General features: G+C 34.3%; 1 protein-coding gene and 1 pseudogene across 1 annotated transcript in view; one reads left to right on the plus strand and one right to left on the minus strand.

Moving 5' to 3' along the window:
* LOC132182863 (disease resistance protein RPV1-like) overlaps window positions 1–23,717 on the plus strand; it is a 107,453-nt gene that overhangs the window by 77,160 nt on the left and 6,576 nt on the right. The window lies entirely within an intron of this gene.
* On the minus strand, window positions 16,801–22,848 carry LOC132180557 (disease resistance protein RPV1-like; annotated as a pseudogene).

Below are 23,717 nucleotides of genomic sequence, written 5' to 3' on the forward strand. Positions count from 1 at the left end.
TATGTACGGTCATCAAGAATTTTATAATTCCCTATACTTTTTTCTTGTTTCAATTAAATCCCTGGAAGCAAGGCATATTATTGAAAAACTCTTCTCCACTCGCTTCAATAGCCCATGCAAGATCGTCGCTCATCGAGATTAATTCAACTTGATTAATCAACATTATTTTGTCCACCAAATTTTTGAAATCTAAAGGAGCAAAGTGAAAGATATAAAAATGATCCGCTAGTGAGCACTTACCCATCCGCTGTGTTTTTTAGAACCCACCCTGACAAATTAGCAGCTTCTCTTAGAGCACTCCTCCACCTGAGTACCTTGTCTATGTTTGACAAATAAAGCTCTTCATGTTTCGAAAATGGTTGCGCAAAACTACCGGTTTGGTAGCGCATATCCGATGGTTCAACATCGTAGAAGATAGGCAGAACGAACTGCCTCACCGTTCTTCGGCACTCCATGATCTTTACAAGTTCCTCCAAGCACCACGTAGAAGCCGCATAGTCCCTAGAAAAGACGATAATAGAAATTTTAGACCCTTCGATGGCCGACAACAATTCGGATGAAATATCTTCTCCTCTTCGGAGTTCGTTGTCATCTCTGAAGGTCTTGATTCCGGCATTGTCGAGAGTGAAATAGAGGTGGTCAGTGAAATTTTTGCGCGTGTCTTTACCTCTAAAACTCAAAAAAACATCGTAAGTTCGGTTGGAATGGAAGGAAGAAGATGAAGATGAAGAGGGGAAGGCAGTGGCAGCCATGACCTAAGGATTGAGAGTTGGTGAGAAGTGGAAAATGGCAAATGACGTGGAAAAGAGTGATCCAAATATATTATTTATGCCCATCGATCGTTGAACGTGGAAATTGGTGATCCAATTTGAACGCGTGAACAACTTGGTCCATGTGTTGATATCACAAAGGGAAACGAAAGTGTCCCGCTTACTTCCTTTCTTTCTTGTTTTCTCTTTCCTGTGTAAGAAGTTAAGACAAGTTCCTCTTCCTTTCCTTTCTGTTTTTATGGCATATTAGTCGTTCTCCATGATGTTTTTATGGCTTTACCCGGGTCAGCCCCAAGTTGCAATGTCTTTCTTCAATTTATTTATTTATTTTTTAAATGAGAAATTTACAGATAAACGAGAAATTAAGTTCAAATTTTATAATTTACAGATAAATCTTGTTTTTTTTTTTTTTTTTTTTGACAATGAGTTAAAGAAAAATATGTCTTTTTAAGTTTATTATATTTGGTGTTTTGTGATGATGTGTCATCATTTTATTGAAAGGTATAAAAAACTTAGTTTGTGCTAAGTTCTCGAGTTATTCTCAATTTTGCTCTTTGCCGGGGATAAGATTGTCTCAATTTTTGTTTGTAAGATTACTCTTTTATCACATCAAAAAATTTTCCTTTTAGAGAAAATTTCAGGCTTACATTTACTCAAAAGACACATCTTGCTCAACAAGGGCAATAATTTGAACAAAATTAGGACTATCCTCCATCCATACTTTATCTAAAGATTGGTGAAGAATTGCTTATGCTAGACAATAAATTGCTTTATTAGTCTCCCTTCTAATATGTCCTCCAAATCCAAATGGTGGAAAAGAAAAGGAATTAAAAATCACGCAATTCAAAAAGAAGAGAAATTTAGCAGAATTTCACTACCATGTGAAGAGAAAAGTGGAAAATGAGTCGCACTTCAAAAAAAAAAAAAAAAAAAATTATTTATTCATTAACACTATTTCAAAGAACAAAATTTGTTTATTCACTAACACCGTCTCTATTGGTGTACAAAACCATATTTAAATAGACTCATTAAGAGCATTTCTAATGAAAGAGCCAAATGTTACTTTTATCTAAAATAACTCTTCAAATGTTTAAAAAAACTTCTACATTAATGGATTAACCAAAAAAAAATGTAAAATAGATATTTGATTGAAAAAGTTAAAAGAAAAGCTAAATGTAGCAGCACTTTTTAAGGGAGCTATTTTATTTTTCATTGTTTCTCTCACTTGTTTTATCTTTTTCCTACTTTTTCTCTGCAAGTTTTTTTTTTTTTCCAAATTTTTTTTCCATTTTTCCTCTCACATATTCTTTTTTTGCCCAAAACTTTTATTACTTTTAATAATATTTTAATAGAATAGATAGAAATATGACTAATCGGATGTAGAGACATTTAAAAAAAGCTTAGTTAAACTAAATAAAAGTGAGTTTTGAAGAGTTATTTTACTTAAAAATATGGTTTCTCCATTGGAAATGCTCTTCAAAATCCTTATACCCAATTTAACTAACTTTGGATTAAATTACAAAATAACATAATTCTTAGAATTAAATACTAATAATCTCATTAATTAATAAATCTTAAATAAAAATAAGAACCCAATTAACTCTGTCCTTAACTCTGGGTTATGGTAGCATAATTTCTTGAACGTGACCATAAATTCCGGCTTTACGTCGTTTTGAAGAGTCAAAATCGCACAAAGTCCAACAAATTAAGAAAAAGTAGGAAATTAAGGGGAAAAACCCAAGATCCGCGGATCCATTAGCACATATAATATTCACTACCGTACCATCTCAATCCCGCGTTTGCATTTTTCCTCTTTATTGGTCACTGTTCAAAGTCATGACTTGCTAGTATTTTTTTATGTAAGTGGAGGTGGTTATACTCTCAAAGAATTCTCAACTTGATTAGACATGTATTCCGATTAGACATGTATTAGAACGAGAGTTTAACTTTTAAAATAAAAATCTTTAATTTTATTAGTATTAATCGACATGTGTTGAACCAATGTTCTAATAAAATTAGATTAGGCTATAACTCAATCGAATTTAAAAAAGAGTTTACAGTTCTCATCGTCTAGGCTTCCCTCTGACCTCATCATCTAGTTCGAATATGATTCTTTGATCTAGTTTTAAAAAAATAAAGAAAAAATAATGGTGTCAACTGTTGCCAAACCAGTCCATCTTTTCAATAATAACAATCCACGCTAGCTGAAAAGACTCCAAAGGAAATCATGAACAAGTCAATAATGGTTTTATAATGATGCTTTATTTATCATACAACATTACAACCCAACATAACTACATTAAATAACCCTAAAGGATATATATACATTTCAAAGAGGCATACTGGGGGCTTCTGCATTATTTATTCAAGGGTCAGTTGTTCATTTGATTCCACAATAGTACTAGCTACCCCACTTCCATTCATTGCATTCATCCTAAAATTCCTTATGAATATTTGATTTAATATTGTAATCATGATTCATGAGCATACACGTACCATCCTCATTTTCCGCAGATTCGCGTCCTCTTTTGCTTACTTAGTTGGTCAAAGAAATTGATGCAACCCTAAAGCTAATGTATATATATATCATCTTTTATCAAATTAAATATTGTTCTTTGCGACAATGTTATAGTATTCCCTCTTAAAGTTTCAAAAGTAGTAAAGATTACATTATTATATTTCTAAATGATGAGGAGCCGAAACTAACAACCTTCAACTATAACAATGCATAAATGCAGATTTTTATTTATTTTAATAATGATTTATTTTTAAGGCATGTTACACAATTATCTTTAAGGGTTACACAATTATTTTATTTTAATAATGATTTGTCCCCTATGTTTTTATTTTTATCACAGGAGGCACTTGTGGTTTTCATAGAAATGAAAATGGTATCCCGGTTAAAATTCCGTTCAAAACTTAACAGAATGTCATATCAACACCAATCACATTGCGCCATATGTCCTATAATTAATTTTTTGATTTTTTTTAAAGAATTAAAAATATTTAAAAAATTATTTTTTCAAAAAATAAAAATAAAAATTTTGGGGATAGCCACCTCCTTTGGCAATGGGGTGGCCGAGCCACCCCATCTGGCCGGTTTCAAGGAAAAATGGGCAAAGTGGCTGGATAGTTTCAAGGAAAAAACTGTGATATTTTGTGCATTTGGAAGCGAATGCATTCTAAAGAAGGATCGGTTTCAAGAATTGGTTCTGGGTTTTGAGCTAACATGCATGCCTTTTCACATTGCTCTGAAACCACCAATAGGTGTAGATACAATTGAATCTACATTGCCAGAAGGGTTTGAACAGAGGGTGAAGGGAAGAGGGGTTGCTCATGGGGATTGGGTTCAGTAGCAGTTGATTTTGAGGCACCCTTATGTGGGATGCTTTGTAACACATTGTGGCTCAGGTTCTTTGTCTGAAGCAATGGTGGTTGATTGCCAACTGGTGGTTGTCCTGCCACAAGCTGGAGATCTGAAAGTAGGGGTTGAGGTTGAGAAAGGCGAAAGAAGACAGGCTGTTTACAAGGGAGGGCTTGTGCATGGAATGACTGGCCAAATGGGGGTAGCTCGGCCACCCACCAAATGGCTGTAAAGGATAAATACTCTCATAAGATAATTTTCAGTTTTATCCCAACAGACTCAAGATAACGAGCTGTATTTTAGATTATGATAAATTACATATTTAAAATTCTATAGATAGATTACATTATCTCTTATCTCAAAGAAAGTTTATATATTTGAATATTTTCCACCTTGCTTTAATCTAGCATAGGCTAATGATATTTATAATCGAAAACAATGTCTCTAGATATGTATAGACGACTAGCTTTGAGATTGAGACATTGATAACCCTTATGACATATACTATAACCTAAAAAAATACACTGCATAGATCAAGGTTGCAGTTTATGAAAATTATATGGACGAAGATTTGGCCAACAAGCACACCCAAAAATATGTAAAAGTGTGTAATCCGGAGAATCTTTGAATAAAATTTCATAAGGAGATGAATTTTTTAAAAGAGGTGTGGGTATGCGATTTATGAGATAGCATGCAGTTTGAAAAGCTTGTTCTCAATATTCAAATGGAACATGAGCATGAGAGAGTAGAGCTAATCCAGTTTCGACTATGTGATGGTGTTAGCGCTCCACAACACCATTTTGTTGGTGTGTGTGTGGACAAGAGAGACAATGAGAAATACCCAAATTTGTGAGAATTTTGTTGAGGGAGCGATATTCGCCTCCCCAATCAGATTGAATGGTTTTTATTTTTGTGTTAAAATACCGTTCAACATATTTTTGGAATTTAAGAAAAATAGAGCAAACATCACTTTTGTGAGATATTGGAAATAACCAAGTATAACGACTATAAGCATTTAAAAATGAAACATAAAATTTATTGCCATTTGTGGAAAACATAGGAGCTAGTCCCCAAACATCCGTATATATCAATTCAAGAGGATGATTAACACATGTTGAGGACAAATAAAAAGAAAGTTGTTTGCTTTTTGACATGTGACAAGCAGAGCATGTCAAAGACTGATTATTTGAAGAAACTGGTAAATTAAATCTAGACAAAACATTTAAAGAAATGCGAAAAGCTAGATGCCCAAGCGTTCCCCAATAAATTACATATTTAAAACTCTATAGATAGATTACATTATCTCTTAGCTCAAAGAGATTATCTCTTATCTCAAAGAGAATTTATATATTTGAATTGTAATGATTTATATTATAAATATCATTAGCCTATGCTAAAAGTAAGGTGGAAAATATTCAAAATCTCTGACTTTACATGGTATCAGAGCTACCAAAAGACTAACATCAATTTTTCTCTCCTTTCGCAATTTTTTATCCTACATATATTTTTTTTTCCCCTCGCGTTAATACCTACTGCCCTTCATCAATGGCAGCCGTGCATTTTGTCTCCCAAAACCAACCTTACCGCGGTGGGCGTGGCAACCGTGGAGGCTACTTCAACAACTCTGGCTGTGGCTCCTCCCTCCACAGTGGATGCTATCATAGCTCCTTTCCAAATGGTCGTGGCTCCTCATCCACACGTCCTCTTTGCCAGATTTGTAATCGTTTGGGTCATGTTGCAATTGATTGCTATCAACACTATGAAGAGCATATCACCACCCGAGAGCCTCATCCCATCATGCAAGCCAACTTCTCTGCTCCATCAGGCGGCCTAGACCAAAATTGGTACCCCATCCGATTTCAATAATCTCAATCACCGATCCAACTACACCGGATCTAACCTAGTCCATATGAGTAATGGTACGGGTTTAACTATTCAAAACACGGGTGACACCCTTCTATCCTCTCCTAATGCATCTTTTTTGTTGCAAAATGTTTTACATGTTTCATCCATCACAAAAAATTTACTATCTGTTCATAAATTCACTTTTGAAACCAATACTTTCATTGAGTTTCATCCTTGGTATTTTTTTGTAAAGGAACAGGGGTCAGGGAAAATTCTTCTTCAAGGCCTAAATGATCGTGGGCTATATAAACTCACAATCAAGGTCTCTCCTAGTCATCCACCTCCATATGTCTCTCCGTCCGCAATCGATAGCTATAATCTAAAATATAGCTTGTTATCTTGAGTCTGTTGGGATAAGACTGTAAATTATCTTATGAGAGTATTTATCATTTACAATGGTCAAGGGGGTGATTACGGCCACCCCAAAATTTTTAATTTTTAATTTTTTTTTTTTTTGAAAAAAAATAATTTGTTAATATTTTTAATTCTTTAAAAAAAAATTCAAAAAATTAATTATACAACACGTGGCGCAATGTGATTGGTGCTGACGTGGCGTTCCCTAAAGTTTTGGTTGGAATTTTAACGGAAGTACTATTTTCGTCTTTATGAAAACCACATGTACCTCTTATGATAAAAATGAAAATTTAGGAGGCAAAAAATAAAGACTTCAAACCCTATGGGGTTTTTAGTATTTAACCCTATCTTTAAACTATTTTTTTAATATTTTTTTTACTTAATTTCAATAGAATAATTATTAGATTTGTGGACTCATGTGGACGGTACACAAATTCAATGATGAATTCATCTATTTACAATGGAGATGGTTAGAAAACAGTTGAAAAAATAAATGAATTTTATTATTTTCCTTTATTTTTTTATAGATATAAAAATTGAATAATAATTTTAGAAATTAGGAGGGTAGAAGAAGAATAGAGAGAAAATGAATCATTTATAAGAAAGAAATAGGAGCGCTCCTCTGTCTCTCCCGCCTCAGTGTCTCGCCCTTTCACTCCCTCAAAACAAATTCATTACACAGATTTCTTCCACTCTCTCACTGTAGCAGTTACAGAAGACGATGGACAGCAAAGGAAAAAATAAAAAATAAAAATCGAGCGTTTGTTTAAATTCTAGAAGTTGTACAGATGTTGAAGGAAAAGGTCAAAAACACCTAAAGAATACTCCTTCCCTTTACAATCTATAAAGGATATAACAGTAACGTTCGGTGCCCATGAAAAATTGAAAGGTTGATTTTCTTTTGCAGAGTGATGGTGAAGAAATTGAGCTAGTAGAAGACGAGTAATGTTATATGTCTTCCTAGAGTTATTTTTAAGTTCTCTCAAATATAATGTGGCTTTTAAAATTATTGTTGAATTTGATATGTGATGTATTGAACTTTGATCCATTGGTGATTTTAAAAGGCACATCACATTTTGGATGATTTTAGGAGGACTTTAAGAAGACTTATAGAATTACTCGTAGAAGACTGTCTGGTCAGCTCCACTAAATGTGCATTTTAGATTGCGTAAGGCGTTTGACATTGCAATTTAAAAAACACTTAATCTAAAATAAAAAAACAAATATGCAATTTTTATAAGAAGGTTAAGGGGTGCTTATTTAAAAAAAAAAAAAAAAAAAAAAATTTAAACCAAAATTACGATTGCACATTATATATATATATATTTTAACATATTTTACTAAATATTTTTGCGATTTTTAAAAAATAGTAATTTCAAAAACACTATTTTTAAAATCACACTTATGAAAACCACAATCTCAAAGAGCCATTAAACTCTCTAGCTGACTCTCTAGCTGGCTCTACCGCTTTAGATGAAAAGACAAAAGCGTCTTAAAACAATTGTTCAACTCTTTACAATCTATAAAGGTATAACGGTAACTACACGGGCACAAGAAAAATTACTGTGGATCAGATGAATTCTTTCAACTCCTTACAATTTAGAAGGGGCAAAAAAGTAATTAACATATTCAAGAGACAAAAATGCCCAAACAAATTTTAAAACTTTTTTTTTGTTTTTTTTACATGTCTACACAAAAGGAGGAAAATGCATCAGACAAATTTCTAGACTCTTAACCATGTTAAAATTTCTACTCTCAAACAAAATGTCACTATCCTTGTGACATTGTCTCTTTGCTATTTGAAACAAAATCTTATGATTGTAAATCATTTAAACGGATGTCGTTAGCATGAAGATAAATTCCAACACCGAAAATTACAAATTACTTTTATTTCAGATTTTGAGGCCAGTATTTTGAGGTCAGTTTTTGGTTTGAGTAAAACATTCACAAATTCATGTTTTGGCACATTCCCTATGCAATATCACGAGCAGAATATGGTCAAAGAAGTCTACAAGGCTGCGGTAAGAATATTTCGAGTTCAATCTTCATAGACTATTTTTAACTAAGGCTACCTTTATTTAAGCCTAAAACGATTTGTGTAAATATTTTTCTTATTTTTTTGGTGTTTAATGTAACGAAAAAATAATAGTTAATAGAAAATGTTTTTAGTTTGACCGAAAAAGTTTATTTAATTTCTATAAAATGATTTCTACTTTTAGAAATCATAAATCATTTTTAGAGTTTGAACTTTTTATTCTCAAATCACAAAGACTCCGTTGAGACACTGTCAGGACCCGGTTGGGACACAGCCAAGAACCCGCCAGGACTCGGTCAGAACACAATCAAGACCCTACCGGGACCTGGTTGGGACACCATCGAGACCTAGTGGGGCTACCACTAGGACTTGCTAGAACCTGATCGGAGCTCGGTTCGAAATCACCGAGACTTGGTTGAGAACTCGCCAGGACTCGATAATTGGGATATCACTGGGACATCATCGGGCTAGAAGAAGTGCTTGTGTGTTTATGGCGAGTCCTAACGAGGTCCCATTGGTGTCGAAACTTCATAAAAAGTCAAATTTTTAGATTAATTTTTTGCATATATTTTTATGTTGTGAGTAAAAATTAATTTTTATAGGTTAATATGATTTGAATGGAAATATTTTTTTTTTTAAAAAAAATTCTGATTTTTTGTAAGGCATCTCAAGTATACTAAAATACACACTAGGTAGCTAGGAGAAAAAGAAACAATAAAATCTTGATAATTGAGCACCAAGGGAGAAATAAATAGAAGTACTATCCAAAGATAAAGAATATAGAAGAAAAATGACTCAAGTTCCTTCAATATCCTCTCCCAGTCCTCAAATTTGTTTATCATTTATTTCCCTCAAAAGGCACCATACGAGGCAAGGAGAGGCATTTTCCACGCAACAACACTAGTGCTACCAGCAAACCACCAACAAGCAAGCCATATATGCTTCCAACAAACAAACCAACTTAACTAACATTTCAACATGCTTCCACATCCTAATATATATATATATTAAAGAAAATTTCAGGCTTCCCTTAACTCAAAAGAGACATCCTTTTTTATTATTATTATTTTTTTTATAAGTACCTCAAAAGAGACATCTTGTTCAACAAGTACAATACCTTGAACAAGGCTAAGACTATCCTCGATCCATACTTTATTTAAAGATTGGTGAAGTACTGCTTCCACTAAACATTGGATTTCTTCATTAGTTTCCCTTCTAATATGCCCTCCAAATTCAAATAGTGGAAAAGAAAAGGGATTAAAATCACACAATCCAAAAAAGAAGAAGAATTTAGCAGTGTCACTACCAGATGAAGAGAAAAGAGAAAAAAGAGTCGCACTTCAAAAGAACAAAATTTGTTTATTCGTTAATACTGTCTCTATTAGTGTACAAAACCATACTTAAACAGACTCATTAACAAAAATCCTAAATCTAATTTGACTAACTTTGGACTAGGCCCATTATTTAAATTACAAAATAACACAACTCTTTAAAATTTAAATAAAACATAGAATTGCTAAGAAAAATAAAAGAAATAAAACATAGAATTAAATACTAATACTCTCATTAATTAATAAATCCTAAATAAAAATAAGAACCCAATTAACTCTGTCCTTTAACTATGGGTTATGTTAGCATAATTTCTCGAACGTGACCATAAATTCCGGCTTTACGTCGTTTTCAAGAGTCAAAATCGCACCACAGTATTAGTAGCACATATAAATAATCACTACTTTCTCAATCCCCGTATCCATTTTCCTACTTTATTGGTCAATGATCCTTTAGCTAGGAAGCAGCGGTAAGAATATTTGGAGTTCCATCTCCATAGACTATTTTTCAACTAAGAAAAAATTATAAATTTTCTATTGTTTTGTTACAACTTTAAAAATGATTCTAAAATAATTGATATTTGATGTAATTTCATATAATTATATACCTAACAGCTTCCCTTCACAAATCAAGATGTAAATTAGCACTTGTCCCAAAAGTTTAATCATATAGAAAGATATAAAGTTACTTAATTATTACTTTAATAATTTTTTTTTTTTTTTTAATACAATGAGTTAAACAAAAATATGGTGTCTTAAAGTTTATTACGTTTGGTGTTCCACAATGATGTATGATGTATCGTCATCTTATTGAAGGGCATAAAAGACTTAATTTGTGCCAAATCCTTATAATAGTTATTCACAATTTTGTTCTTTGCCAATGTTAGGATTGTTTCAATTTTTTTTTGTAAAATTACTCTTTTAACGCATCATAAAATGTTTTTTTAAAGAAAAGTCTAGGCTTACATTAACTCAAAAGAGACATCTTGTTAAGCAAATGCAATACTTTGAACAAAACTAGGACTATTCTCCATTCATACTTTGTTTAAAGATTGGTGAAGAACTGCTTTTGTTAAATTGTATGTTGCTTCACTAGTTTTCCTTCTAGTGTGCCCTCCAAATTCAAATTGTTAGTTCTTATTTTATCTTAATTCAGTTTCAAAATGCAAAGGTTACTGTCCATAGGCTCAAATACTAATATAGAATACTCATAATCAAATCTCTATCGTTCATAATGTAGATTCATGTGTCATGAACGTCTCTGCAAAATTTTAGCTTAATCGGACCACAAACGCCCATCGATGAGAATTGTTAATCAAGGCTGGATAGCATTTTCAAAATGCTGTCTTCTCCCCACTGCAAGCCATGTTCGGACAGGGTGCTAGGTCGTCCAGACAGGTTTTCCAGCAAGCATATTTTTGCTTCGCAAGGTCCTGTCCGGACAGCCCATTAACCTGTCCAGACACCCTGTACCTATTATGCCCAAAAACGTGTTTTTAGTGGGCCTAAGTCTAGGGTTTGATGTACTGATATATATACATCATTATAGAAGATAGAAGCACGAATTTTCGCCCCAAAGAGTTCGTCGGAGGCTATGTTAAGAGAGATCATATGTGGTGAGCGTTAAATTGAATCTCTTAGAGTCTTAGTTATTCATTTGATAAATCTACGGTTGAGAAGTCTATCGGAAGGGTCCGGTAGAGGAGAATCACGTTGAAGAAGATTGTGAGCAAGGAGACGAGTTGTAGGCTTGTCGATATTACGGAGCCAAGGTCTTGCAAAGAGTTGTAAGTATTCCTAGTATCTGTAATCTCTGAATAATTTTTTGATCGTAATTTCTTGAGTTTGGTCGCCTCGGAGATGTTTTACTTTTAGATCGATTTCTAAAAGGTTTCCTCTTCATAATCAAAATATCTGTGTCTGCCTCTTTAATGCTTTATATATTTTGGGTGATTGAATTGTTTATTGCTTCATCGTATTAATTTCGCATAAATTGTGATAAACAAGTTTTTGGAGTTGACATAGCGTTTTTCAATTGGTATCAAAGCGGGTTCACTCTGTTTGGATTAAATTCCTGAGTGAGATCTGTTGACTCCTGTTTGCTATAAATACTTCTCAAGTGGAATATGATCGTATAAAATCCTTCAACAATTTGTTGTAAAAATTCACTCTTTTGAGACATCAATACACAAATTGTTTGGGGGATTTTCAAGATCTTGAACATGTGAAAGAATCTATTGTTACTAAATTGTCTGAATCACATGCTTTAATTAATTCTTTAAAATTTAAAAATTTTGTTTTAGGTTCTAAAGTTGATTTGTTAGAGAATAAATTAAAAGAGTCAGAAACTCAATTGGAAAAATTCTCTAACAATTCTCTTGAGAAAATGTTGCATACTTAGAATTCTGATTGTGATAAATTTGAGTTAAGTTTTGATTGTCATGTTACTTTGTTTTCCGAGATAATATTTGTTAAATCAGAAAAAGTAGAAGACTCTTTGGTTAAAAGAAAAACAGCAGCTGCCTCGTTCTCGCAGGGTAAGAAAGTTAAGAAAATTCATATTGAACCTTGTGTATCTTACCCTAAGTATAGAGTCGTCCATCCTCCTAGGAATCTACCTCCTAAAAGGTTTATCCCTACTTGTCATCATTGTAGAAAAGTTGGTTACATTCGACACAATTGCTTTAAATCGAAACCTCATATACATAAAAATAAAAATTCTGTTTCTAGGAAAGAACCTTTGGGGTTATGCACAATGATGATGGGAGGTTTGTCTAGATTAGACAACATTGAAAATGTTCACGTCTCTACACCTTCTTTCAAGAAGGTTTGGGTTAGGAAGGATTATACCATTCACCCATTAAAGGGGAGTGGTAGTGATCTGACATAAATTTAGGTGAGTAAATAGCATGTCTAGGAATGGTTGTTTTGCTTATTTTTTAAAATCCTAGAGCATGTTGTTTTTCTCTACTTTGCACTTTTTTTTTTTTTTTTTTTTTGGCTTTCTAGTTTTTGCATTGCAATTTTTTGTTGTTGCTACACTTTTTGTGTGAAGAGTGTATACATGTTTGTTTTGAGATTCTTGTTATGAGGCATATTCATAAAGGACTTTTTAATAAATTCATATGTTATGATCTTTGAAAGGCTTATAGATGAGATGTTGTCTGCGTACCACCAAGATTTTTGTCTACTTGCTAATCAAGTGTTTATGAATGTGTAATGTCTTGTGAAGACCTAGAAGTAGTTATTAAACCAAATCATTATTTTGTAGTGGACCTATAAGATGTGATGAAAATTCAATGCTAAAGAACATTCATGTATTGCCTGTTGTAATCTCAATTCAAACATGTTGTTTTTCTTTGTTGTCCTTCATTGTGGTTTATTTGTGCTAATAAGATAGATATATGCTTCAAATGCTCTTTAATTGCTTAATTGGAAATCCTCTTAATTTATGTACCTATGGAGTATCCTTATCATGCTTGAGTTGATTATCTTTGTAATGAACTGTCATTGATCCATTCAAGTATGTGTTATTGTGATACATTTCATTTATGCTATCTATATGCACTTAAGCTTCAAAAAGGAATGTTAATCCATGACAATTTGTTATGTTGAACAAACTATATGCATATGATGAATTTTTTTTTGTGGGTTAAAATTGACCAAATGCTGGTTGAACCTAAAACTTATAAATTCCAACTCAAACCCTTACGTCTTGTACTTTAATTTTTATGAAAGACACGTTCTCAAAGAGAAAATCTAAAGTGAAATGTGCAAAATGCCAAAATATTCCAAAAAGGGATTTTCACTGTGTCAATTTTTTGTGCTTGACTCATCCGTAATTAAAATTCCGAATGTAGTTCTAAGCCTTGTTATAAGACTCAGGGAGCATATTGGATGAGGGTGACTACGCCCTAGTAAGGTTTGACTTATAAGCTAACAAGATATGAATTTCTTTCATATGGTTTTGAAGTTTTAATATGCTTTCTTTGTCAATATATATTTGTCCATTGCTTGATTCTTGATTGTGGCTTATCACACACAACACATATAGCATAAATAGTAATGGTATATAATGGCATGACATGAGTTGCAACAATGATTTTGTTTATTCATCTTTTAATATTCTTGCATGCTTGAGTATTTTTTTTGGCACATTCAACAAGAGTTTCTCCTAATCTGCAATTTTTGATCATTTATTGGATATACTCTTCTTATGAATACTCCTGCTTGAAACATTTTTTCCTTGTTGATATTGGGTCACACATTTAGGGGGAATTTTTTCTGATGTTTCTTCATGATCTTGCATTACTTCATCCATGTTCTGTTATCAGTGATCATTAGTTTTATTTCTGTATTACTATTCCACATATGCCTTAATGTATTTTGTGAAGTGTTTTAGGAAACATGAAAACCTTTTGTCATTCTGTGAAAAAAAGGAGGAGTAAATATGGGGAGATGATGCTATTGGCTCGGTATTTTGGTTTTGTCACCGAATTGCCAAATGGAGAGTTTGTTAATTCTTGTGTTGGCTTAAGTCAGTTCCAAAATGCAGAGGTTACTGTCCACGGGCTCAAACACTAATATAGAATACTCAGAATCAAATCTCCATCGTTCATAATGTAGATTCATGTGTCATGAACGTCCCTACAAAATTTGAGCTCAATCGGACCACAAACGCTCATCAATCAGAGCTGTTGATCAAGGCTGGACAACATTTTCAGAATGTTGTTTTCTCCCCACTACAGGCCATGTCTGGACAGGGTGCGAGGCTGTCCGGACAGGCTTTCCTGCAAGCATATTTTTGCTCTGTAAAGCCCTATTCGGACTGCCCATTAACCTGTCCGGACACTCCGTACCTATTATGCCCCAAAACGTGTTTTTAATGGGCCTAGATTTAGGGTTTGATGTACTGATATATATACATCATTATAGAAGAGAGAGACATGAATTTTCACCCCTAGAGAGTTTGCCGGAGGTTGTGCTAAGAGAGATCATATGTGGTGAGCGTTAAATTGAATCTCTTAGAGTCTTAGTTATTCATTTGATAAATCTACGGTTGAGAAGTCTATCGGAAGGGTTCGGTAAAGGAGAATCACGTTGAAGAAGATTATGAGCACAGAGACGCGTTGTAGGCTTGTCGATCTTACAGAGCCAAGGTCTTGCAAAGGGTTGTAAGTGTTCCTAGTGTCTATAATCTCTAGATAAGCTTTTGATAATGATTTTCTAGGTTTGGTTGCCGTGGAAAAGTTTTACTTTTAGATCGGTTTCTAAAAGGTTTCTTTTCGTAACGAAAATATATGTGTCTGACTCTTTATTGCTTTATATATTTTGGGTGATTGAATTGTTTATTGCTTCATAATATTGATTCCGCATAAATTGTGATAAACAAGTTTTTGCAATCAGCATAGCGTTTTTTACAAATGATGCAGGACAATTCAATGTCTTATTTAATAACAATAACAATTGCAAAAAATATGAAATTGGACGAAAAAGAAGAACAAGGGCACCACTGACTTTATATCTTTTTTTTCACAAAGATGTAAAGTTACTGACTTTTTTTTCATATTTAAAGCTGCCCTTTAAATATGGTTAAAGGGCACCACTGCACCAACATGATACCAAAATTCTTCAATGCCCGCAAAAAGGAGTTTCTTTTCCTATAAATTTTTTGAGAGAAAAAGGCAGGTTGTTATCAAGAAGATGCTTCACATGCATAATTTCTCCTCCATTATCACTAAATTGATATAATATTTCTATAACCAACATAACTACTGCAAAACATACAGACACAAAAACGAAAAAATGTCAAAACAATAACAAAAATATGCAAACTAAGACATGAATTAATAGATATATCTGAACAAATGCCAAAAGTAGCCACAAAAAAGGACAGAAAAACAAATCAAAGATTGAAAGTACTCCACCGAAGCCTCAATAAATCTTTGAAACACTTTCAGAATCAATGTAAAAAAGATGAAAAGAAAGATGATACATAAATCTTTGAATATAGATCAAATCTCGAGAAACCCAAATTCATAATTCAAATAATTAGCGAAAAAATCAAAAGGGTCCAAATGAGAAAGAATCACGAAATGCACTTGCTTATTGTGATATAAGCTTTCCTTCTTCAAACCTCATTCTTTTAGGCTCTCAACCATAATCAAAGCAACCATGCATGGCTTGATTCTGCTTTATCATTAGGATTATGTTCACACCTCAATCTCTTAGCCGCTCGATCGTCGTCAAAGCAACCATGGCTCAAATTTGTTTCATCATCACCAGGCCTCTTTTAGACTCGATTGCAACCTGATCTATGGACGCATCCCCATCGTCAATAACAACAATAGAATCCTTATTCGACGTAGAGGCATAATGAATCATTTTTGCATCAATATCCTTGTCGTGTACTAGGCAAATCCCTATTTTCTTAACATCAATGACCTCACGTTCATCAAAATTGAATATCCAAATGTGATCTTCATGCAACATTTCTAGAGTAATGTTAAATGGCCTTTCATTTTGATAAGTACTCTTGGTTTTATTGAGTACGAAAATGATAGGAAGATCATCAGCGTACCATATCTTGCCATTGTTACATGATGAATAAACAGTGCATACAGCAAACCCTTCAATATTACGATCAATGATGCGAGGCACTTCAAAACATATAGAGCGTCCCTCATCCTTATACGTAAACCAATCAGGTATATCATTGCCGGGGAGAAAAATGCCATACATGCTACCAAATCCATTCAAAGTCCATTCCTATAACCACCAAAATCATTATGTATATAAGCAATACTATAAAAAACACGTAGAGAGAGAGAGAGAGAGAGAGAGAGAGAGAGAGAGAACCTGTAGGATGCTTTGTTTAAAAGTATTTGTTAAATTGCTGCACCCTTCCATTTGAATCTCGCTAATGGAATTCAACAACTTATCCGAGCCAGGAATCTCTGCTAATTTATTGCAATTAGTGAGGTACAAAGCTTCCACATGTAAGAAATTTGATAGATTTGGCAATCTTTCCAACGCCATGCAGTTTTAGGCATGCACCACACTCAAACTTGGTGGTAAATCTGGAATTGATTGAAGCTTTGTGCAATTATCCAAAGTGAGAATTTTAAGCTTCGAGAGACCACCAAGGCTCGATGGCAAGCTATGAAAATGATTGTTTTGTAGATCTAAAGATCGTAGGGAACGTAAACTCCCAATATCTTTAGGAATTGCATCATATGATAAATTGCAATTACTAAGATTTAACTCTCTTAGTGAGTTCAAGCCTTGTAGTGAAGCAGGCAACAAATGGATTGGCCTGGGACTTTTCTTCAAGAATATCCAAGACCAAAATAGTGAAGAGAGTGACTTAGATGGTGATCCTTTACACCCACGCAGTGACAAGTATTTGAGGTTCTTTAGTTGTACTATGGTACATGGCACTTGTCTTATGGAAGTGTTATCTGCAAGAAAAGTTGTCAAGGAATCCATCTTCCCCAACTCCTCAGCCAAATTGTCAATTTTAGAATAACCAGAAAGAATGAGAGTTTGAAGAGACTTCAACCTATAAAAACTCTTTGGCAGACTCTGAAGACTTCTGCAATCTTTCAAATTAACCAAAACAAGATTATTAAGATCTCCAATAGATTGGTGAACCTGAAACAAACTTGTACAATCTTTGAGTATTAGTTTCTCAAGATTAGGGAGTCTTGCAAAGTTAGGGGTCTGAACCAAGTAATGTGAATGACTAAGATTTAGGAATTTCAACTTCTCGAACGGTTCCTGAACAAAAGAGAAAAGAAAGAAACAAAATATTAGTATCAAAATGTCAAAACTTATGGTTTAATGGTTATGAGTATAATATACCTTGGAATTTTTCCAAATTTGTGTGAGATTGCTATATCGCAAGTCAATCGCAACTAGGTTTCTTGATTAAAAGCTGTTGGGAAAAAACTTTAGAGAGAATCTGTGCCAACGAAGCCACCTTAAATCTTTAGAAAGATGTTTGTAATCTCCGGTAAGGTGTAAATGATCAAGGCGGAGTAATCTCAATCTCTCCATCTTTGTAAATGTTCGTGTACTGAAAGTCACCTCACTTAATCTTGGCAATTTTAAAGTAAGACCTTCAACTGCTTATGGTCCCTGATAATAAAAATATTTGTGTGATGCAATTTTAATGTGGTTATGTTAAAGTTGAGTGTTTTTTAATGTACTTATAAAAAAAAGGAAAGGGAAAACTACACATATTTGATGCAGATTAGAATGATGTAGATCCTATTCAAAGGACCCTTGGGTACTGCGCTCGATCCTGAGATCGAGCGCATGATCGAGCGCAGGTGGGTGCTCGATCGCACCCGTAACTGCGCTCAAGCGCACATGGGGGGAATTATGTTATTTTCACATTTTATTATTTTCTAGCCGACTTTATATTGTTATTTTATTAGAGTAAGGGTTTTGAAAGTCTTTATTTCGTTATTTATTAAGTTTAGGGTTTTGGGGATATTTATGTCATATTTTATTAGGTTTAGGGTTTTAGGCTATAAATATATGCTTATAGCCTCCAGAGAAAACAGTTGTTGATTATTATTGATTTTGATTAATGAGAATACTCAGAGTGAAGTTTATACCTCTTTTATTTCTCTTTTCCTTAAAACTTTAGAGAGCATCTATTGTTTTGAGAAGAATTCTTAGGTCATTGATAGACTCAAGATCTAGAATTACATATCCGCTGCTTTATTGTTGTACTGCATCAGTTGGTATCAAAGCTCAGTTACTTTCTATGAATGAGGAGGAACAACCGCTTTGCAGACATGAATGAGGTGTACGTGCATACGGAAACAGCACGTAAGAAGCAATCGGCGATTCGTTTGAAGCACATGAGTGGTGGGGCGAACAATTGTCGTCGTCAACCAAGACCGCGTTTCGTGGAGGCGGAAGGCAAATCTATCGCTGAACCTTGGCAACACATGGAGGATCGATTCAGGGCTATGAGGGATCAAATTGAAGACCTTACTACCCAATTATCCAACTTGTGTGGTCAACATGAGAATGGATCTAGAAACCCGTTTGCGGAGTGCCAAAAGCACGGCCATCAGCACCTTGCGCAAGCTCATGCCAATCGGCAGGTAAGTAGATTTGAACTCAAAATTCTGAAATTCGACAGAGATCTAGAACCCGACAAATTTCTGGATTGGGTGTTGGCTGTTGAAGAGGTTTTTGAATTCAACGGAGTGCCCGATGAACAATGAGTCTATTTGGTGGTACATACATTCCGGGGAAGAGTTGGTGCGTGGTGGCAACAACTGAAGAAAACTAGGAAGTGGGAAGAAAAATTGAAGATCAATAGTTAGGAAAAACTATTGAAATATATGCAGGTCACTTTCTTGCCCATAGTTATACCATGGGCCATAAGTCACAAAATTGGAGACAAGGGTTTATGGCTGTGACAAAGAAAATAGGAAATTTCTACAAAAAAAAAAGGTGTTCAAGGAAACATGGAGTGAGGCGAAAAGTCCACAACAGGCCAATTGGACCCCTACTTGCCAACCACAAATCCATAAACCAAATCCATATTCTATGGAGGAGGAAAAAGAATCTGTGGATGAAGAGTTTTAGGAGTCCGAATTCAATGATGAAGAGTTCAGACTAGAAGATGTTGAAGATCCTTCGCAAGGATTCGTGGATTGGGATTCCCCACCAACCTATGATGAGGAGCCCGAAGAAGATGACTCATGGGAAGAGGAAAGACCCACGGAGGAGCACGAAGAAGATGGGTTTTTTCCCATGTTTGGCGGTCTCTATTCCGAAGAAGATGACTCATGGGAAGAGGAAAGACCCATAGAGGAACACGAAGAAGATGAGTTTTTTCCCATGTTTAGTGGTCTCTATCCCGAAGAAGAAGACCCATTGGGAGATGAAGAACCCACTGATGATATTGGCGATTATGAAGAGATTGATAAAGACCTTTCAGGTGAAGTGTCTAATTTTAATGGTGAAGAGGTTGATTATGTTGATTTCCTTGGTGTTGAAAATATTTTAAATTCTCCTAACAAAGATTTTGGTGAGTTTTATGCGGATGAGGAAAATTATATGTTCACAAGGGAAACAATGGTTGACCCATTCTTGAGTATCTTCATGGCACATGAAAGGGAGAAGGAACGAACGAAGAGCAAATCTAAAGTATTGCCAAATGGTGTATGAGGCTTTCCTGACAACTATCAAGGTATTTCGATGATGAGAAGCGTCACGTTTATTTTGGGGTGTTGCCTTGTTTTGATCTTGAGGAAGGGCGAGTGGAATGAGTTGACTGGACATCTGAAGGACCGTGGAAAGAATCGGCCAAATTCGAAGACGAATTCTTTCAAACATTGGGAGAATGATGCAGATCCTATTCAAAGGACCCCCTGGTACTGCGCTCGACCGCAGGATCGAGCGTAGGTGGGAGCTCGATCGCACCAGTAACTGCTCTCGAGCGCACATGGGGGAAATTATGTTATTTTCCGCATTTTATTATTTTCTAGCCGACTTTATGTTGTTATTTTATTAGGGTTAAGGTTTTGGGAATCTTTATTTCATTATTTTATTAGGTTTAGGATTTTTGGGGTATTTATGTCATATTTTATTAGGTTTAGGGTTTTAGGCTATAAATATATGCTTATAGCCTCCAAAGAAAACAGTTGTTGATTATTATTGATTTTGATTAATGAGAATACTCAGAGTTGAGTTTATTCCTCTTTTCATTTAAACTTTAGAGAGTATCTATTGTTTTGAGAAGAATTCTTAGATCATTGATAAACTCAAGATCTAAAATTATATATTCGCTGCTTTATTGTTATTCTTCGCTGCAGCCCACTAAGTCGCGCTGCATCAATATTCCCTTGAACTAACACTCTATTTGCAAATACCTTCCAAACTTTAAAATGTAACAATCATCCCCCTCAAACTACGCAACACTTTTAAGTTACCCTCCCTGTTAATATTTTTTTTATTAAATTGGACGAAAAAATTCTTCGCATGACCAATTTGACATTTTCTTGCCAATATACCCCGCATTAGATGTGTAAAAATACAATTAAGCCCCATGACGACAACAACCTAGCCCTTGGTCTAGGAAGACTTACGGTTAGGTCGTGCGTCTCCAAGGCTAGGGGAGGATGTGGATGTTTGGCCATGGCCACCTCCACGATCAAGCTGTGATGAATTAAATTTTTTTTAAAATTCTTTTTTTCACATATCTTATGCCGGGTATAATAGTCAGTTTAAGTCAAAATTAGTCACGTGGGAAATCTTCTATCTAATTTAATAGAAAATGCTAACATATGGGTTAAAATGAAGGTACATGTTGCGTAATTTGGGAGAATCAATTGTCACTGTTTAAAATTCGGGAGAGGAGGTGTTTGCAAATTCGATATAAGTTCGACACGGATAAGTATATTTTCCTAAAAAGGAAATATAAACATGTTGTAGTGTCCACCGCAAAGCAAGTAATATGTAACCGGCCTATAGTTTGCACCGTCAAATATGGGCCTCGTGAAATGATAATTTCTCCCTTGAAATGAGATATTGGAATCCAAACCAATCATTTCTTTTTCTTCGGTATAAACAAAGAAAAAGAAAACTCATTGTTCCCCCACCTCCAATCTGCCTCACACACATCTGCTTTAGCACACCACCCACCAAAATGTAAACAAAACTTCCGAAACGAACATCAATAACGACAATGAGTGATAGGAGAACATGAGGAGCGGTGTTCTTACCTTTTGGATCAAGAGGGCCATTATATATCTATCAAAATAGATTGTAAACACTAGTAGGGTAATGATGTAGTTTTGCACACTAGGTTTAGGGGCAAATTTGTCATTTCGAAGGGTCTAAATGCAAGTGCATGGCACATTCTATACTTTCCATCCAAATTAATTGGTGGATTTAACTAAAGGAGCCAATCAAGATAGAAACTTAAACTTAAGGGATGAATTGCAATAATTTAAATTTCAGAGGTGATTTAAATAGGTTAATAATTTACAGTAAATTATAAATCATCCTTTAATTTTTATTTTTTTATTTTTGTTATAGTGGAAGTTCTTACCTCATGCTTTGCCAATACATCAAGTGCATCCTCATGCAACCATAATCTACTACGCTTTCCTGGTATTTTGGGGCATTCTTCAAGAACAATTTCTCTTCCCATGTCTCGGAGCAAATCATGCATTATGAGCTTGTTTCTCTCATCAATTGAAAGAAGACACCGCTGAATGAGAACACTAATTCCAATCCCTGCAAAAAAATTACAGGCATCCAATATTTGTATAACATAGTTTTTGTCCATTCCTATAAAAAAACATGATATATCAAGGAATATATCCTTTTGAGTACTATCACTTAATCCATCAAAGCTTATTCTAAGTTTTGTTTGAATTTGATCATTAGGGATCCTTTTCAATTTCTCCATTGCACTTTTCCATTCCTGCATCCTCCTAGAGAATAGAACAGAACCCAAAACTTCAAGAACTAGTGGTAATCCTTCGGAATAAGCAACAACACTTCTTGACAAGTCCATATAATCTTCAGTGGGATAACTATTCCTAAAGGCATGCCAACTAAAGAGTTCCAGAGATTCATTTTCACACATTTCTTCGGCTATATATACTTCGTCCACTTCAAGTGCCTTTACCAATTGCTCGTTTCTAGTTGTGATAATAATTCTACTTCCAGGCTGAACCAATCACGACTTCTAGCTATGGCATTGAGTTGCTCCAACTGATCTACATCATCAAGTATAACAAGTACTCTTCTACCACGAAGGCTTTCTTGTATCATAGTAATTCCCCTATTAACATTATTCACCTTTATCTTGCCTATCTTCAATATATCATAAAGAAGTTGCTCTTGTAATCGAACCTGACCATCAAGTTGCTTAAAAATTTCCCTAATATTTGCATGAAAACGTTTGCCTTCAAAACTATGAAACATTTGGTTATATATGGCTTTAGAAATGGTTGTTTTCCCTATTCCGCCCATTCCCCAAATTCCTACCATGCGGACATCATCGACTCCAACCCTTAACAAGGATGTGATGGCTTGCACGCGAGAATCCATTCCAATTGGATAGAGTGTGACATATAAGTACGTGCCGTTGACTTCCCTTAAAATCGCTTCAACAATTTTTCTAATAAATTTGGCTTCATGCCTGCAAATTATTTTGAAAATTAGGTAGAGTCAAATCACACAAGTAACCATTTGAAAATAGTAAATATTTCATGATGGCAGATAAAACCTCAGCATATTTTGGCCAGTATCCCTAACACACTGGTACTTAAAATACTACTTGGGCCAAATTTGAAGAAATTATACTTTAGATACCATAAAATTATGTTGCATACACAAATCTATTTAAACATTCGTGAGTATCAACTTAGTTAGCTGCTAAAATTTCCCTTTTTTCATACAAAAATCTGGATATCAAATCCCAATTAAACCTTGAGACTTCTAAAGAGAGAGGTATACCTCGTGTTATGTATATTGGACCAAAAGAAAGAATGAAGAGAAGTAAAGAAAAAAAAATTAAAATAGGGAAGTATATATGAATATGTACGTAGCATGAAATATTATGAAAATTCTTTCTTAATTACATTTATCAAATGGGGGAGGGAGTACTTCGGTTATCTTAGGATTCCTCTTAACTCAAAGAAGCTCTCGGCTGGGGATTGTGATATTCTTATTCAAAAAATTCTTGTAGAATTGATTCATGGCTTTCTAATTAAGCATCTAAGTTTTGCTGGGAGATTGCAATTGATTTCCTCTGTTCTTTACAGTATTCAAATGTATTGAACAAATTTTTTTATTTACCTAAAATATTATCAAAAGGCAACAAGTTTTCTAGACGTGCAACATGGAAAGAAATCCGGAATAAGAAGACCAAAGTTGATCGAGTGGTGGAGATTAATATGGTATGACTTTGCTATTTC

The sequence above is a fragment of the Corylus avellana genome, chromosome ca5 (assembly GCF_901000735.1).
Source record: "Corylus avellana chromosome ca5, CavTom2PMs-1.0".
NCBI lineage: Eukaryota > Viridiplantae > Streptophyta > Magnoliopsida > Fagales > Betulaceae > Corylus > Corylus avellana.